Raw genomic sequence first — 15,477 nt, 5'->3', positions numbered from 1 at the left:
GTCTGGAGGGGAGGAGGAGGGAGCTGGCTGGTCATGTGATCGCAATCTCTGCTCTAAAATTAGGTATTTACAGCATTTATATTTATAAATCATTCAGAAAGTGGAACACTGCAATAGGAGGCAGTGCTGATGGTGTATACAGGTTAGTGTTATGAGAGCAGCAGGAGGGGGGAGGGGCGGCTCGCACACAGACAGAGAGGAGAGAGGGGAGGAGGACACAGGAGCAGAGAGGAGATCAGATAGCAGGCTGCTGATGACGGAGGCACGTAAAATGACCACGGTGTCAGGTCTCAGCAGCCATTATACACCGTGGTCAGTTTACAGGGGGGTTGGGAGATATTGGCAGGATCAGACAGGTTTTTTAGGTGTTACAGGGGTCCAAATGACACAGGACAAGCACTGTGTTAACAAATGCTTTAAAGGGTAACTCCACTTTCGTGGGAAAAAAAATGCAAATATACAAAAAATAATATAGCACATATATTTGTGACACAAGTCTTATTGTAATTGAGTGTTATTTAAAATGACCTTTCCTTTCCAATCTGCAGCCGCTGTAATTTTCTGAAAATGCATTGCAGAATGGCTACCTGGAGTTGTTCTGTATACAGAATGTGTACTGACCACCCCCCAGGAACATAATTTCCTGCTTGTTTTATTGGCTTACTGACTTTCCCAGAAGTCTTCACTAAGATACAAGTCAGATTTCAGGCATCTCCTGCAACAGAAATTTCATTTTTGGTGAGATACTCCCAATTGGAACCCGTCTAAAGGGATGCAGACCCAGCAGATTTCCTCATTAGTGCTCTGCAGCTGCACAGCTGACTGATAATTATGAAACCACTCCCATTAGACCCACTCAGTACAGAGGAACAAACAGTGATTTCTTCAGAATAATAAAAGGTAGGAATCTGCAACAAAACGGAAAATTGTATACTCACCTTTCCGTAATTTTCCTTTCCTGTCGCATCTTCATGGCAGCATACACCTTTGGGTTGTGGCTCCGCCCCCACAACCTGATAAGCCCAGAGAGGGCCCCCGCCCAGATATTCTCAGTATATATATACCTCACCTCAGATGGGTGGGCATCTGTATGCTGCCATGAAGATGCGACAGGAAAGGAAAATTACGGAAAGGTGAGTATAAAATTTTCCGTTTTCCTGTCGCATCATGGCAGCATACACCTTTGGGTGAATAACTTGCAAACTGGGTGGGTCTGAGCATAAAGATAATGTTTTATTTACAAGGAATAGAGGTGTTGGACTGAATAACTGTTCGTCCAAACTCTGCCATAGACAATCTGGCAGAGTCCACCTTATAATTAGAAATAAAGGTGTTTCTGGATGACCAAGTCGCTGCTTGGCAAATCGTTTCCGAGGACACTCTGCAGTAGGCCGCCCAGGAGGTCGCCATCGCCCTTGTGGAATGTGCCTTCAAGCCCTCAGGTGTTTGTGCTTGGCTCAGCGAGTAGGCCTTTTTGATGGTTTTTACCAGCCAAGCCGCGATGGTGCGAGAGGTTGCTGCTTGCCCTCTTCTAAATCCATGTGGGATGACCAGGAGGTTTTCTGATTTCCTAAGATCATTGGTTGCCGAGAGGTAGGCTAGGATGTTGGTTCTTACATCCAATGGATGTGGATCCCCCTTGATCGGTGGAGAGAGCAGTAAAGTTGATCTGGTTAAAGTGGAAGGAGGATGATACCTTCAGGATGAACCGATCGGATGGTCTTAAGACTACTTTGTCTGGATAGACGATCAAATATGGTTCTTTTGCCAGTAAGGCTTGCATCTCTGAGACTCTCTTTGCAGATGTTATTGCGATCAAGAAGGTGACCTTGAGCGTTAGGTCCCACAGGGAGATGTTGTCCAATGGAGAGAATGGTTCATACGCTAGAGCTTCCAGTATGACCGAAAAGATCCCATGTCGGGAAGGAAGGTTTTCTGGGAGGCCTTATCTTTAAGCAGGCCCTCTGGAATTGAATGATGAGAGGTTCCTGTGCCCATTTGACTCCTGTCATGGCCGATAAAGCTGATACGTGGACTTTTAGAGTGCTTGACCCAAGGCCTTTATCTAGGCCTAACTGGAGATACTCAAGGATTTGAGCAGCTGTTGGAGATGACGGGTTCCAGTCTTGTTGTTGTGCAACTGAGAGAAACATCTCCCAGATCTTCTTGTAGGTATTGTTGGTGGTGCATTTTCTGGCTTGAAGAAGTGTCTCTACCACTTTCTGGGAGCAACCCTGGTTTAGAAACCTAGTCCTTTCAACCTCCAGGCTGTCAGATGCATCCTTTCCGGGGATGGATGCAGAAGTTGCCCCTGGGAGAGTAGGTCTGCTGCTGATGGAAGCGGTAATGAGCTGAAGGAGAGTGGTGAACCATGGCCGTCTCGGCCAAAAGGGAAGGACTGCTATTATCGTAGATGACGACCTCTTGAGTCTGAGAAGAAATCCCGGTATGAGAGGTGTCGGGGGGGAAGATGTACCCCAGACGGAACTTCCACTCATGCTGCAGGCAATCCATCCCCTCCGCTAACGGGCAGGGGAATCTCGTCAGGTACCTCCGGTACTTCGCATTGTCTAAAGTTGCTGCCAGGTCTACATCCGGCATGCCCCAAGTTTTTGTTATGAGGGAGAAAGCTTGGTAACTCAGAGCCCACTCGTTGTGGGAAACGAGGCTCCTGCTTAGGGTGTCGGCCAGCTGATTCTGGGGTCCCGGTACATACATCGCTCCTAGCCCCAACAGATTCACTTGCGCCCATTCGAGAACTGGGCGGACTTCCTGCATTATGGAACGACTTCTGGTGCCTCCTTGCCTGTTGATATAGGCAACTGCCACCCTGTTGTCCATTTTCAGCAGGACTTCTTTCCCTTTCAGGAGAGGACTGAAAGCCAAGAGAGCTTGGAACGCTGCTTTCATCTCCAGGATGTTCGATACTACGTTTAGTGTCTCGAAAGACCAACGGCCTTGGACTGCAAGTTGCTGGTAGTGTGCTCCCCAGCCCTCCTTGCTGGTGTCCGAAGTGATCACCTCCTGAGGGGGGGTGACTATACGTTTGTACCTCTTTAGATTGTACAACCGGGTCCACCACCATAGAGACTGTTTGACCTCCTTTCGGATGATGATTCGTTGAGACATCGATACGCCATTCCATTGGTTCAAGATTGATATCTGGAGAGGTCTTGTGTTCCACTGGGCCCATTGAACCATAGGGATGGTTGCTGATAGCGACCCCAGAATGCTGAGACATTCTCTGGCTGGAAGCGTGGTGGATAATATTTTTTTCTCAACAAAAGTTACGCTCTAAATAAGGACATGTGTGTTCCAGTGCGTTTTTGGTGCATTTTACATCGTTCCAGTACAGTCCAGTGCAGGAAAAATGCAGCATACTCTATTTTTTTTCTGGAACTGGAACTGCGAAAAATACCAATTTAAACTTGTAAACAAAAAATGGTTAAAGCATGGTTAAAAGCAGAACTTTACCCATAACAACTTTATAAAAAATAATGTTCTTTAGCAAAGAACATACATTCCACATTAATAATTATGCTACCAAAATTAGTGTGTGCTGTAAATTGTCTCCAGCATTGCTCCTGTTTCTTCTTGTTGGAGGCTGCCATTTTGCTGAACCCAGAGCCCCTGAACAGCAGTAAATCATAAAGCAGAACTAAACCCATCCATTTAACTGTTTAAATAATTCCTGGAATGCTGGAAATGCTAACTGTCACATTTGCTTGTTTCCTCAACCAAACTGTCAAACCATTAAAAATGGTTGGTGTCATAACTGGTCACATGTGCAGCACCATGACAGATGCAGATCATCCCCTCTGTTTTCTGAAGATGTTAAAGGGGTTGTAAAGGTAATTTTTCCCCCCCTAAATAGCTTCCTTTACCTTAGTGCAGTCCTCCTTCACTTACCTCATCCTTCCATTTTACTTTTAAATGTCCTTATTTCTTCTGAGAAATCCTCACTTCCTGTTCTTCTGTCTGTAACTACACACAGTAATGCAAGGCTTTTCTCCCTGGTGTGGAGTGTCGTGCTTGACCCCTCCCTTGGACTACCGGAGAGTCAGGACGCTCCTTTCTCTATCTGCAACGTAGAGAGCACCCTGACTCTCTCTCCTGTAGTTCAAGGGAGGGGGCGGGCATGACACTCTACACCAGGGAGAAAGCTTCTGCACCAGACCCACCTGACCGCCGACCGGTGGGGGTACTGTTTGCCCACCATCCGCCACTGATTACTAGCAACAAAAAAAAATCCATAAAAATATCCCATAGTTTGTAGAGGTGCTATAACTTTTACACAAACCAATAAATATATGCTTAAAATTATAATTATTTGTGTACTGTGTTGCACAACTGCGCAATTGTCAGTTAAAGTAACGCAAAAAAAACAGCCTGCTCACTGCAAAAAACGCACCGTCCGGAGCTGCAGTGGTTAAAAACATACAGTTCAAACGATGTCACCTATTGGCAAAAGTTCTGAGTTTTTTTTAAACTTTATTTCAGACGGAAACATTGCTACCGAGCTTCTAAATCTCTGGTCTGGACTTTCCTCCTCCGTGTCAGTAATCAGGACTCGTATACTCATATACTGGGGGAGGCGTGGTGGAGAGGAGGCCCCGCCCATTCTTCCCATGACCCCTCTCTCTGTGTTCCTGGTGATTTGCATACAGATCTCTCATCTTCTATAGAGATTTATGGGTCTGATGAACATGATAGTTGATATTCTTGTCTCTCTTCATATTCTCTAGCTTGGTGTATATGATGGAAGTGATATGGAAGATTGTAAATGATATAAAATATAATGAGGGGTGGGCTCTCCATCAGGTGACCAGGATAGGTCTCTCGGTGGGGCGTTCTCTCACCCCCTTTATCAGGTATACTCTGGTTTCTCTTCAGAACGCAAAAATCTTTCGCCTTTTACTAAAGATTTCCGTGGAGAGGAACAACTATGAGTTTTCAACAATTTTTTGAGGCCTGGTCACTGACCAGGCTAATTATACTGGTGAAAAATAGAAAAAGATTACATTTAGAGGAAGAAGGGAACATGAATGTAGATTGCTACAATGTTATAAAAAAGTATGTATAAGTGGCGATAGTAAATGTAAAATTCTGTAAAATGATTTTTGTGCTCATTTTAATGGTTTCCTCACCATTTCCTTCTTTCTATTAATTTAATCTTTTTCTATTTTTCACCAGTATAATTAGCCTGGTCAGTGACCAGGCCTCAAAAAATTGTTGAAAACTCATAGTTGTTCCTCTCCACGGAAATCTTTAGTAAAAGGCGAAAGATTTTTGCGTTCTGAAGAGAAACCAGAGTATACCTGATAAAGGGGGTGAGAGAACGCCCCACCGAGAGACCTATCCTGGTCACCTGATGGAGAGCCCACCCCTCATTATATTTTATATCATTTACAATCTTCCATATCACTTCCATCATATACACCAAGCTAGAGAATATGAAGAGAGACAAGAATATCAACTATCATGTTCATCAGACCCATAAATCTCTATAGAAGATGAGAGATCTGTATGCAAATCACCAGGAACACAGAGAGAGGGATCATGGGAAATGGGCGGGCCTCCTTTCCACCACGCCTCCTCCAGTAATCAATAGGAGTCCTGATTACTGACACAGAGGAGGAAAGTCCAGACCAGAGATTTAGAAGCTCGGTAGCAATGTTTCCTGGTGCCTCCATAGCAGCATACCTGTGACAAGCTCCGCCTTGGCTCCTCCCTCAGGACTAGTGAATATTATAAAAAAATTGGTTAGCACAGCCCCCACATTCTCCTTTTTTTCCTCATACCTCATGGCAGTGAATTCTGGTCAGTTGTCCTTACCTTCTGCATTCGGCAGCTTCCGTCCGGGTTCAAGCCTCTCCCGGACGCGGTCCCTTCTCTTGGACAGCTAAACGCGCTTATAAGGTAGGGAGTCCCTTCTGTAGGATCTTTTGGGACAAGCAGTTTGTCTCTTAACTAAGAGCTCTATCTGCACAATTGTGTTTAGACATTAGCTCAGTTTTGGCTACAGAGGTAGCAGCCATTCCTGTATTTTCAGGAGTCTACATTGGTGGATGAAGAAATGCACACTTATGAAATCACATCCATTAGGACATGTCAACTGGATCACAACTACTACCGATACCAGTGGGGGCTCACACTAAATCCAGATCTCAGGGCAGGGAAGATGGTCCTTCCATACAACATGCCTGGTATCGAAGATCCTGGAGGTCTGGGAAACCTTCCTTTTGCATTGCTAGCACTAGAAATTTGAGGTACAGGCAACCCACTTCCCATCTCCGAATGGCCAACAGGGCTGCAGTGTCTTATAGGCACTGACAAGAAGGAACGCACAGCAGGACCTGCTGAGGGAAGTGAAAACAATAATCCTTTGGGCAGAAAGGAATCTAAAGACTTAAAAGCAGCCTATCTGCCCAGTTATCTCAACTCAAGGGCCGTCCACCTATCTAAGGGGGTTCGTTGATTCCAAAGAATGGTTTCTGCACCAGAAAGTTTTCAACTAGATAGTGGACCAGTGGGTCCCCTCGAGCCGGACCTATTTGCAACAGCATTCAATACCAAGATTTCAAAGTTCGTCCCGAGGCCTCCTCATCCCCAAGCGGAAGCAGTAGATGCGATCCCTGCAATCTGGTCTATGCCTTCTCTCCAGGGCCTCTCATTCCAAGGCTCCTGGGGAGCCTCATGGTAAAAACCATGATGGTGATAGCAGTCCTAACGCACTGGCCAAGAGATCCTTGGTTTCCCACAACAATGTACTTGAATACCCAGCCTTCAGTCAGGGTTCCAATAATACCTTTCTCCTGTCATAAGTACGTCGCACCTATCCAGTTCCCCACAGGTTGGATCTTCACATCTGGCAGATGAAAGGGAAAGGTTCCAATCCCTAGGGTGTCCCAACAAAGTTATCGCAACCCTGCTCAGGGCAAGAAAGCCATCCACAAACAGTATATATGAGAGGCTTACATAGTTACATTGTTGATCAGGTTGAGAAAAGACTCAAGTCCATCCAGTGCAACCACAAACAGGGTGCGGATCAAGTTCTGGGCCTTCATGATTGGCAGAAGCTGCGTTCCAGATTCTCCATCATCCTCTCAAATTCTTGAATGCTTGCAGGCAGGCTTAGACCTAGGTCTTGCTTGAGTACACTAAGGGTGCAGGTAGCGGCAATTTCAGCAGCAACCAGTTAAAATGGACAGAGGATTCATTAATAATCCAATTTTTCAAAGCCGTCAAAGATCCGACCACCAACTAAACAATCTTTTCCACTCGGGACCTTGCTATCATCCTGGAGTCCTTAGCCAATCCACCTCTTGCCTCTTCGGAGTCAGCATCGCTTTGGAATCTAACCATGCAGCTATCCTTCTTTATAGCCATAATCTCTGGCAGACATGTTTTCAGAACTCCTACCTTAGGAGCGAATTATAATCATATCATATTCTATCCTGACAGAGTGGAACTCGGAACTGTACGGGGATTTAGCCCCAAGGTCATATCATCCTCGAACATGTCGAAAACTTGGGCGCTTCCAACATTTTCAAGACGGGACTCAGGTTCCCTTCACGAGCTGGACATTGCCTCCATTTTCAGATGCCATCCGCAGGATACGGCATCCTTCAGGGATTCTACTAGGTTGTTTATAATCCCCTAGGTTGAAAAACAAAGGCATGGAGGCGCCAGCAAGAACGATTGCCTCGTGGCTCGTCCAGAAGATGTATAGGGCAAAAGGACTGTGATCCCCTTTGGCAGTCTGGGCGCACTCCACCAGAGCGGTTTCTGCCTCTTGGGCGGCAAGAGCGAGTGTGTCAATTGAAGCTATTGGCAGGGCAACGACTGGGGCGTCCCAACATACGTTTCTAAAAAAAATTTGCCGAGTCGAGCTCTTTTTCATCGGTGGAGTTCCGCAGTCAGAGGGCGAATAGGCCTTTTGCTTCTTCTTTTAAATGATGATAAAAAACTTGTTTTTAAATAAACCTCTAAGCATCATCCCACCCATCTCAGCTAGTTATTTGTCACAGGTATGCTGCCATGGAGGCACCAGGAAAACAGAAAATCATACCATACTTACCGTAATTTTCTTTTCCTGGTGCCTATCCATGGCAGCATACCCTCGGTATTCTATATTGCGGAGAATGTGGGGGCTGTGCTAACCAACTCTTTTATAATATTCACTAGTCCTGAGGGAGGAGCCAAGGCGGAGCTTGTCACAGGTATGCTGCCATGGATAGGCACCAGGAAAAGAAAATTACGGTAAGTATGGTACAATTTTCTGTTTTCCATCTGAAATAAAGTTTAAAAAAACTCAGAACTTTTGCCAATAGGTGTCATTTTCCTGCGTTTGAACTGTATGGGCCATATTCTCAAAGAAGTTACGCCGGCGTAATAGCTATGAAGAAGCACTAAGGCATAGTGCGAAACGTCAGCTTTTCTTTTGTTGTGCTGTTTTTTGCTGTGGCATGTATTTTGTGATTTTTAATTAAAGGAGAAGTTTTTTTGGAGTGCGGCTGTCCCAGCTTTTTTCCTTCATCCTAAACCTGCATTTTGATTGCACTGCCTGCACCCTTGGCTCGGACCACAGGAATCAGATTACCTGGTTCTCTTTGAGCGGTTACCCACTCTCTCAGATGTGTGCACCAGGTTGTCCCCGCAATCCTCAGACGCATGTCCCACCACATCATCAAACCCACCCAGGAGGACCTGCGGCTGAAGGCAATGCGTGATTTCTGCCTAATTGACGGATTCCCACGCACCGTGGGGGCCATTGATTGCACCCATGTGGCACTACAGCCCCTCCATGAGACAGAGCACATATACCGCAATCGGAAGCATTGGCATTCAATCAATGTACAGGTGATAGTGGATGCCCAAGGCCTCATATGGCACGTCCGTGCCAAACACCCAGGGTCCAGCCACGACAGCTACATATACCGTCAGAGCAACATCTCCACAGAATTTGAACAGAACGTGTATGGGGACAGCTGGCTGGTTGGTGAGTGACATGGGTGTCAGGCATGACTGTCCGACCCAATGATGCAGACATCACGAGGGGCACATGCATGACTAACATTCTCCTGTCTTTTCCCTTCCAGGTGACTCTGCATATGCACTTGGACCCCATCTCATGACTCCATTCCGGAACCCCTAAACCCCAGGAGAGAGAAAATACAATGAAGCACACGCACGTACCCGTGGAGTGGTGGAACACACATTTGACCTCCTGAAGTCCCGTTTCCGATGCCTGGATAATACTGGGGGTACCCTGTTGTATTCCCCAAACTCGTGTGTCAGATCATCGCTGCATGTTGCGTGTTGCACAACTTCGCAGTGAGAAAGGGCCTGGAGATTGACATACGTGATGACCTGACCCCCGAACCCGACAATCCCCCCCTGCCTGAGGATACCCCATCTGCTGATGGTACAGCAGTCAGGAGATGTCTCGTGGAACGAATCTTTGAACGTTAAACACACACATTAAACATGGCACAAGGAGAATGCACGCATGCACACCACTGTGGTCCCTAACACACACACCCCACATCCACATCACATTGGATTAGACCGAAGTACCCCGCATGGTACTAGGGAGCAGCAACGCCGCGTCAAGGCCCCAATGATGTTGCTGTCCATTCATACGTCATTCATACGGACCTGGGGAGAACTTATCCCCAGCGCCCGAGGGTGACACCCCTTACTGGCAGGAGTTTTACCCCCCCACATTCACACACCATTCACACTGTACTCTGCACTACTGCCTGTGTGCAGCACCCAAAAAAAAAACAACCTCTTAACCAGAGCAATAAAAAAAAAAAAAAACCTCTTAACCAGAGCAAATAATAAAAAAAAACCTCTTAAACACAGCAAATAATATAAAAAAAGCTCTTACACAGAGCAAATAATATAAAAAAAACTCTTAAACAGAGCAAACATAAGTTAAAAAAAAATCACTTGCCCCGGCGCGGGCTACGCCTGGTGTCCAGGTTCCTGGCCCTCACTTGCCTGGGGGGAGTCTCAGTTGGGGGGGTGGGGCATCAGGTGGAGGAGCATCCCCAGGTCCCTCCCTGGCTGCCTGTCTGCCCTCCAAAGCCACCGCTATGCGGGTAAGCACAGCCTCCAGGGTAGCTGTCTGAGCCCCCTGGGAAGCTGTCTGGGCCTGTACAGCCACTCGAAGGCACCTGACCTCCCCCACAAGTTCAGCTGTGGTTGTCTGCAGCTCCCACAGGCTGGTGACTGTGGCTGCACTGTTTGCAGCGACATCTTGGAGAGCATCAGGTACTGCTCCCGAGGAGGTCAGGCTGTTGGATAGGCGCCTGAATTCCACCACGAGTTCCCCCATATGGCGGCTCTGTTGGTCCTGCTGCCTGGCAAGATTTTCTTGCAGCATTCCTGCCGCACCCCTTGTGTTATGGGTCGCCTTCCTCTGGTTTCTCTTCAAAATGCAAAAATCTTGAAGAGATGAGGAGATCCGCATTACTACCTTCGGGAAGTAGATGCGAGAGCCTTTGTAAAGGCTAAGAGCGAAGACGTCGAGGAACAAGGAAGGAAGCCGCCGAAGAACTCCCGAAGCGACTTCCAGACTTCTCGAAGATGGGGAAAAGCGAGAAGAAGACTGAAAAAGTGACCGATGAGACGAAGGAGACCGCGGAGATGATGAGGAAGAATCCTGCCCCAGCCACTTCCTCCGAGGCCCCCGAGAATGTCTCCGCCTCAACCTCCACCTCCATCCCGGCCGGCGCCAGCCAACCGAGACCAGCGAAGCCGAAATTGCCTGCAGACGGGCTGCCAACCTTGGAGCCCTGGATGAAGCAGACGGTCGTGCTGCAGCTGAAAGAGGTGAACGGAAGAGTCCCTGACATGACCTCGGAGATCTTCGGAAAGAAGATGATCCTGGAGCAGGGCTTCAGCAAAGCGGAGACGCTTTCGGTGCAGTCCTTCGCAAGAGGGATCTTCTACATCACCTTCGGGTCTTTCCAAGTCTGCAGACGATACTGGGAGATGGTGAAGACCAGTGGCCCTGAATCCCCTTTTCGGAAGTTCGTTGCGAACTGCCCTATAACACAGGACGAGAAGTGGGTGACGGTGGCCATGCGGAATCCCCATACCCAAAGCAGAGACATAACCACCTACCTACAGAGGTTTTGCACCGTGGTAAAGGACCCAGTCCGAATCCTTGATGTCAACGGCTTCTGGATTGGGAAGTGGTCTGTGCTATGCAAGCTCAGGAAAGACCGTTCGGGGGACTTACAGCACCTGCAGGCGTGCTTCTCGCTAGGATCATCTGCAGGACACCTTTTCTACTCTGGGATACCCTACAACTGCAACAGATGTGTCCGTCCCGGACACATGGGAAAGGAGTGTACAGAACTTGCTTGCAAGATCTGTCGGGTTACAGGCCACGAGACCAAGGACTGTCCTAGGCCCAAAGCCTGCAACCTCTGCGGATTGCCAGAGCACACCTTCAGGCACTGCCCCCAAAGGACCCGGACCTATGCTGGAGCCCTGATCCAGGGTAAACCAGCCTCCAGCTCTGGGAAGAAGCCGACCGAAAGCAAACCAAAAGAGCCTCGGAAGGCCACAGGTAAGTATACCCCTGCCCCAGCCCCTGTCCTTGCCCCTGTCCCTACCCCTGCCCCTGTCCTCGTCCTTGCCCCTGTCCCCGTCCCCTCCTCTGTCCCCTCCTCTGTCCCACCCCCACCCACCCCCTCTGGCTCAGAGGAGACCCTTCCTGCCCCACCGCCCACCCCAGACCTGTCCTCCATGGAGGACTTCCCCGCCCTCCCCCCTTCCACCCCTGCCAGTGGCCAAACAGGAGGCCGGAAACGGAAGCCTGTGAGCCCATTGGCAGAACAACCCGCCACCTCCACCAAACGGCCCAACGGGGTCCAGCACGAAAGCGCTGGACCAGGGCAAGTAGTGGAGGACCTGGAGTCTGCAGGTGAGGAAGGCGAGGAGGAGAATATGGCCGACTATGTGCCTATCCCCACCGCCAACTTCAGTGAGACAGTTGAGGAAGTCCTGGAGGAACTGGGCCTAACCCAGAACCCAGAACAGGCAGCTGTGGAGATGGAGGAGCCACCCGCCCCCTTCGGGGAGGTAAGTTCGGCCCCTTGCTAACTAGACCTCATACCCCTTTTTCATTATGGCTGAGATCTCAATCTTTTCCATTAATGTGAGGAGTATCAAGGATACCTCTAGAATGCGAACGGCGCTGACTTTTCTTTCAACTCATCAGAGTGATGTTTACATGCTCCAGGAGTGCGGTCTTCCTCCTTTGAGAAGGTACAGTCATCTGACCTCTCAGTGGACCCTCGGTCCCTCCTACTGGTCCGGGGGTGGCAATTGCAGGAATGCAGGGGTAGCCATTCTTATCAGGGGGGGACGCTTCACGGTTGACTCCATCCATGAGCTTGTCTGTGGCCGTCTTTTGGTCATAGATGGCTCGTGGGCGGGAGAGCCAATTAGGCTCATCAACGTGTACGCCCCCCCAGATACGAATGCGCGCCTGGAACTTTTCCAGACCCTGCGGATGCAACTTGTCACCACCAGAGCAGTAGTGATCGGCGGTGATTTTAACTGTCCGATAGAGGAGGATGGGCGCAGTTCTAGCATATACGCAAAACTTGATGTTACTTCAAAACTGCTCATGGAGATGATCTCGGAGGCATCCTTGCGGGACGCCGTGGGATCCATAGGGCAAGGTACCGTGAATTATTCATGGTGCCGACCCGATGGATCTGTGCGTTCCAGGATTGACTTCGTGCTCACTTCAAGAGCAGTCAAGCATCGTGAGTTCTTCATGATCCCCTGCTTTTTCTCTGACCACAGGGCCATTCACTTTCGGGGCGAACTGGGCGAGAGCTTTGCTCACGGACCAGGTTCCTGGAAGCTGAATACCACCCTGCTGGAAAATGAGGAATTGATGGGGGAACTCCGGGAGGCCTATGCCTCTTGGACGGAGGAAAAGAGATTCTTCGGAAAGGTAAGTGATTGGTGGGAGGTTGCGAAAGTTAAGCTGCGCAGCTTCTTTCAGGCAAGGGGACGACAGCAAGTGTGTGCAAGGAAGAAGGAACTCAGGAGACTGCAACGTGAGTTGCAGTCCCTGCAGGACCTTCACCACTGTGGCTGGGACGTTAGTCAGGACCTGGAGGACACCAAGAAGAACCTGAAAGGGTACTTTGAGGAAGAATCCAGGCACATTGTCTTCCGTGCCAAGGTGGAGAATCTTGAGAAAGGTGAGAAGTGCAACTCTTTCTTTTTCAGGAAACTCCATTCAGGACACACTCCCTTGTCTGAACTGCGTGACGAGACCGGAACTCTCCAGAAGGGGAAGGAGGCTGTAATGCAAGTAGTTGAAGACTACTACACCAACCTCTACTCCCCGAAAGAAACGGACTCGGAGGCAGCCGACAGGTTCCTGTCAGGTATCACTAACCAAATTGATCCTGCAGGTTCATCGACCGTCAACGCCCCCCTGGTGTTGGAGGAGCTGCACTCTGCCGCTAAATCCTTTAGGCGGGGCAGGACCCCGGGCTGCGATGGTCTCCCAGTTGAGCTCTATGTAGCCCTGTGGGACCTCGTGGGCCCGGACCTGCTCGAGCTGTACGAGGGGATGATCACGATTTTGTATAAGCGCAAAGGGGAGAGATCGGACCTGAAACATTGGCGTCCGATCTCTCTTTTGAACGTGGACTACAAAATCCTCGCCAAGGTTTTGGCCAACAGGCTGAAATCTGTCATCGGACAGATCATCCACCCGGATCAAACTTGTGGCATTCCTGGCAGAAGGATTGCAGACAGCCTCGCGCTTGTCAGGGACACGGTCCAGTACATCCAGGACCGCCGTGTGCATGCGGCCCTGGTCAGTCTTGACCAGGAGAAGGCCTTTGACCGTGTCTCCCATGAGTTCATGTGCAGAACCCTGCGCAGGCTTGGTCTTGGGGAACTGTTTTGTTCGTATGTGAATGTAATGTATAAAGACATTTGTAGTTTGGTGCTGGTAAATGGTTGGAAAACTGACCCCTTCGAGGTTCTCTCGGGGGTCAGACAAGGCTGCCCTCTCTCACCTCTGCTTTTTGTTTGCTGTATAGAGCTATTCGCCCAAAGCATCAGACGGAACCCGGAGATCAGAGGGATTACCGCACCAGGACCGGAAAGACGGGAGGTCAAGTGCTCGCTCTACATGGATGACGTGACGGTGTTCTGTGCCGACCAGCGCTCCATCGACACACTCGTCCAGACGTGCGAGGACTTCGGCCAAGCTTCGGGGGCAAAGGTCAACTGCGGGAAGTCGGAAGTCATGCTCTTCGGAAAGTGGTTCCTGCCTTCTTCTGCACCCATACCGTTCAGCCTCAAAGCGGATTTCATCAAAATTCTTGGAGTCTGGTTTGGAGCGGAGGGCGCAGCCCTGAAGTCCTGGGAGGAAAGACTGGCTAAGATGAGACAGAAGTTTGGACTTTGGAGCAACAGAGTACTTACCATCGAAGGGAAAACACTGGTACTCCGCAGCGAGATTCTCCCTGTGTTGCAGTACCTCGCCCAGGCCTGGCCCCCCCGGGACAACACCTGCAAGGCCATCACCAGGGCGGTGTTTCACTTCATCTGGGGCTCCAAAATGGACAGAGTAAAGCGGACTGTTATGTTCAAGGAACCTCTCAAGGGCGGTAAGGGCGTGCCTGACATCGCCACATTACTGAGGGTGTTCTTTGCCTGTAACTGCATCCGCAGGACTTTGGTGGACAGAACTGTGGACTCTGGCGGTAACTCCATGTCCCGTTTTTTCCTCCTGCCTCTTTGGAAGTCTCTTGGATGGGACAAATGGGACAGTTCCATCCCCTACAACTGGGATGCTCCATGGTATTACTTGGATACTTTCAAGTTCATCAAGGAGCTGGGACTGCATGGAGTTAAGCCCGACTTGTGGAAGCCAAAAACTATCTACAAGTTGATCAGAGCATCGGACATCTTGGAGTCGATTCCAGGCCTCCCTTCAGCCACTTGCAAAGTGGTTTGGAGGAATGTTTCTTCAAAGAGACTCATCAACAGGCACAAAGATCAGGCATGGATGGCAATCCAAGGGGGATTGCTACTCAGGACATTCTTGCATGACATTCTTGCAAAATTTATTTTTTCCTCAGTTTTGGCCGATACGTATTCTTCTACCTATTTTTGGTAAAAAAAATTGCAATAATCGTTTATTGGTTGGTTTGCGCAAAATTTATAGCGTTTACAAAATAGGGGATAGTTTTTTTGCATTTTTATTTATTTTTATTTTTTTACTAGTAATGGCGGCGATCAGCGATTTTTTTCGTGACTGCGACATTATGGCGGACACTTCGGACAATTTTGACACATTTTTGGGACCATTGTCATTTTCACGGCAAAAAATGCATTTAAATTGCATTGTTTATTGTGAAAATGACAGTTGCAGTTTGGGAGTTAAACACAGGGGGCGCTGTAACATTTAGGGAT

General features: G+C 48.8%; 2 non-coding genes across 2 annotated transcripts; one reads left to right on the top strand and one right to left on the bottom strand.

The window, feature by feature from the left end:
* The first annotated feature begins 4,873 nt into the window (after window positions 1-4,873).
* LOC120944549 lies at window positions 4,874-4,989 on the top strand. The gene has a single exon (XR_005750413.1). It is a non-coding gene; the product is annotated as a U5 spliceosomal RNA (small nuclear RNA).
* Window positions 4,990-5,200: 211 nt separating this feature from the next.
* Window positions 5,201-5,316, bottom strand: LOC120944548. The gene has a single exon (XR_005750412.1). It is a non-coding gene; the product is annotated as a U5 spliceosomal RNA (small nuclear RNA).
* Window positions 5,317-15,477: the final 10,161 nt, after the last annotated feature.

Source organism: Rana temporaria, chromosome 6, assembly GCF_905171775.1.
Source record: "Rana temporaria chromosome 6, aRanTem1.1, whole genome shotgun sequence".
Classification (NCBI taxonomy): Eukaryota; Metazoa; Chordata; class Amphibia; order Anura; family Ranidae; genus Rana; species Rana temporaria.
Note: the sequence above shows the minus strand (reverse complement) of the source record. Positions and strands in the feature narration are given on the sequence as shown.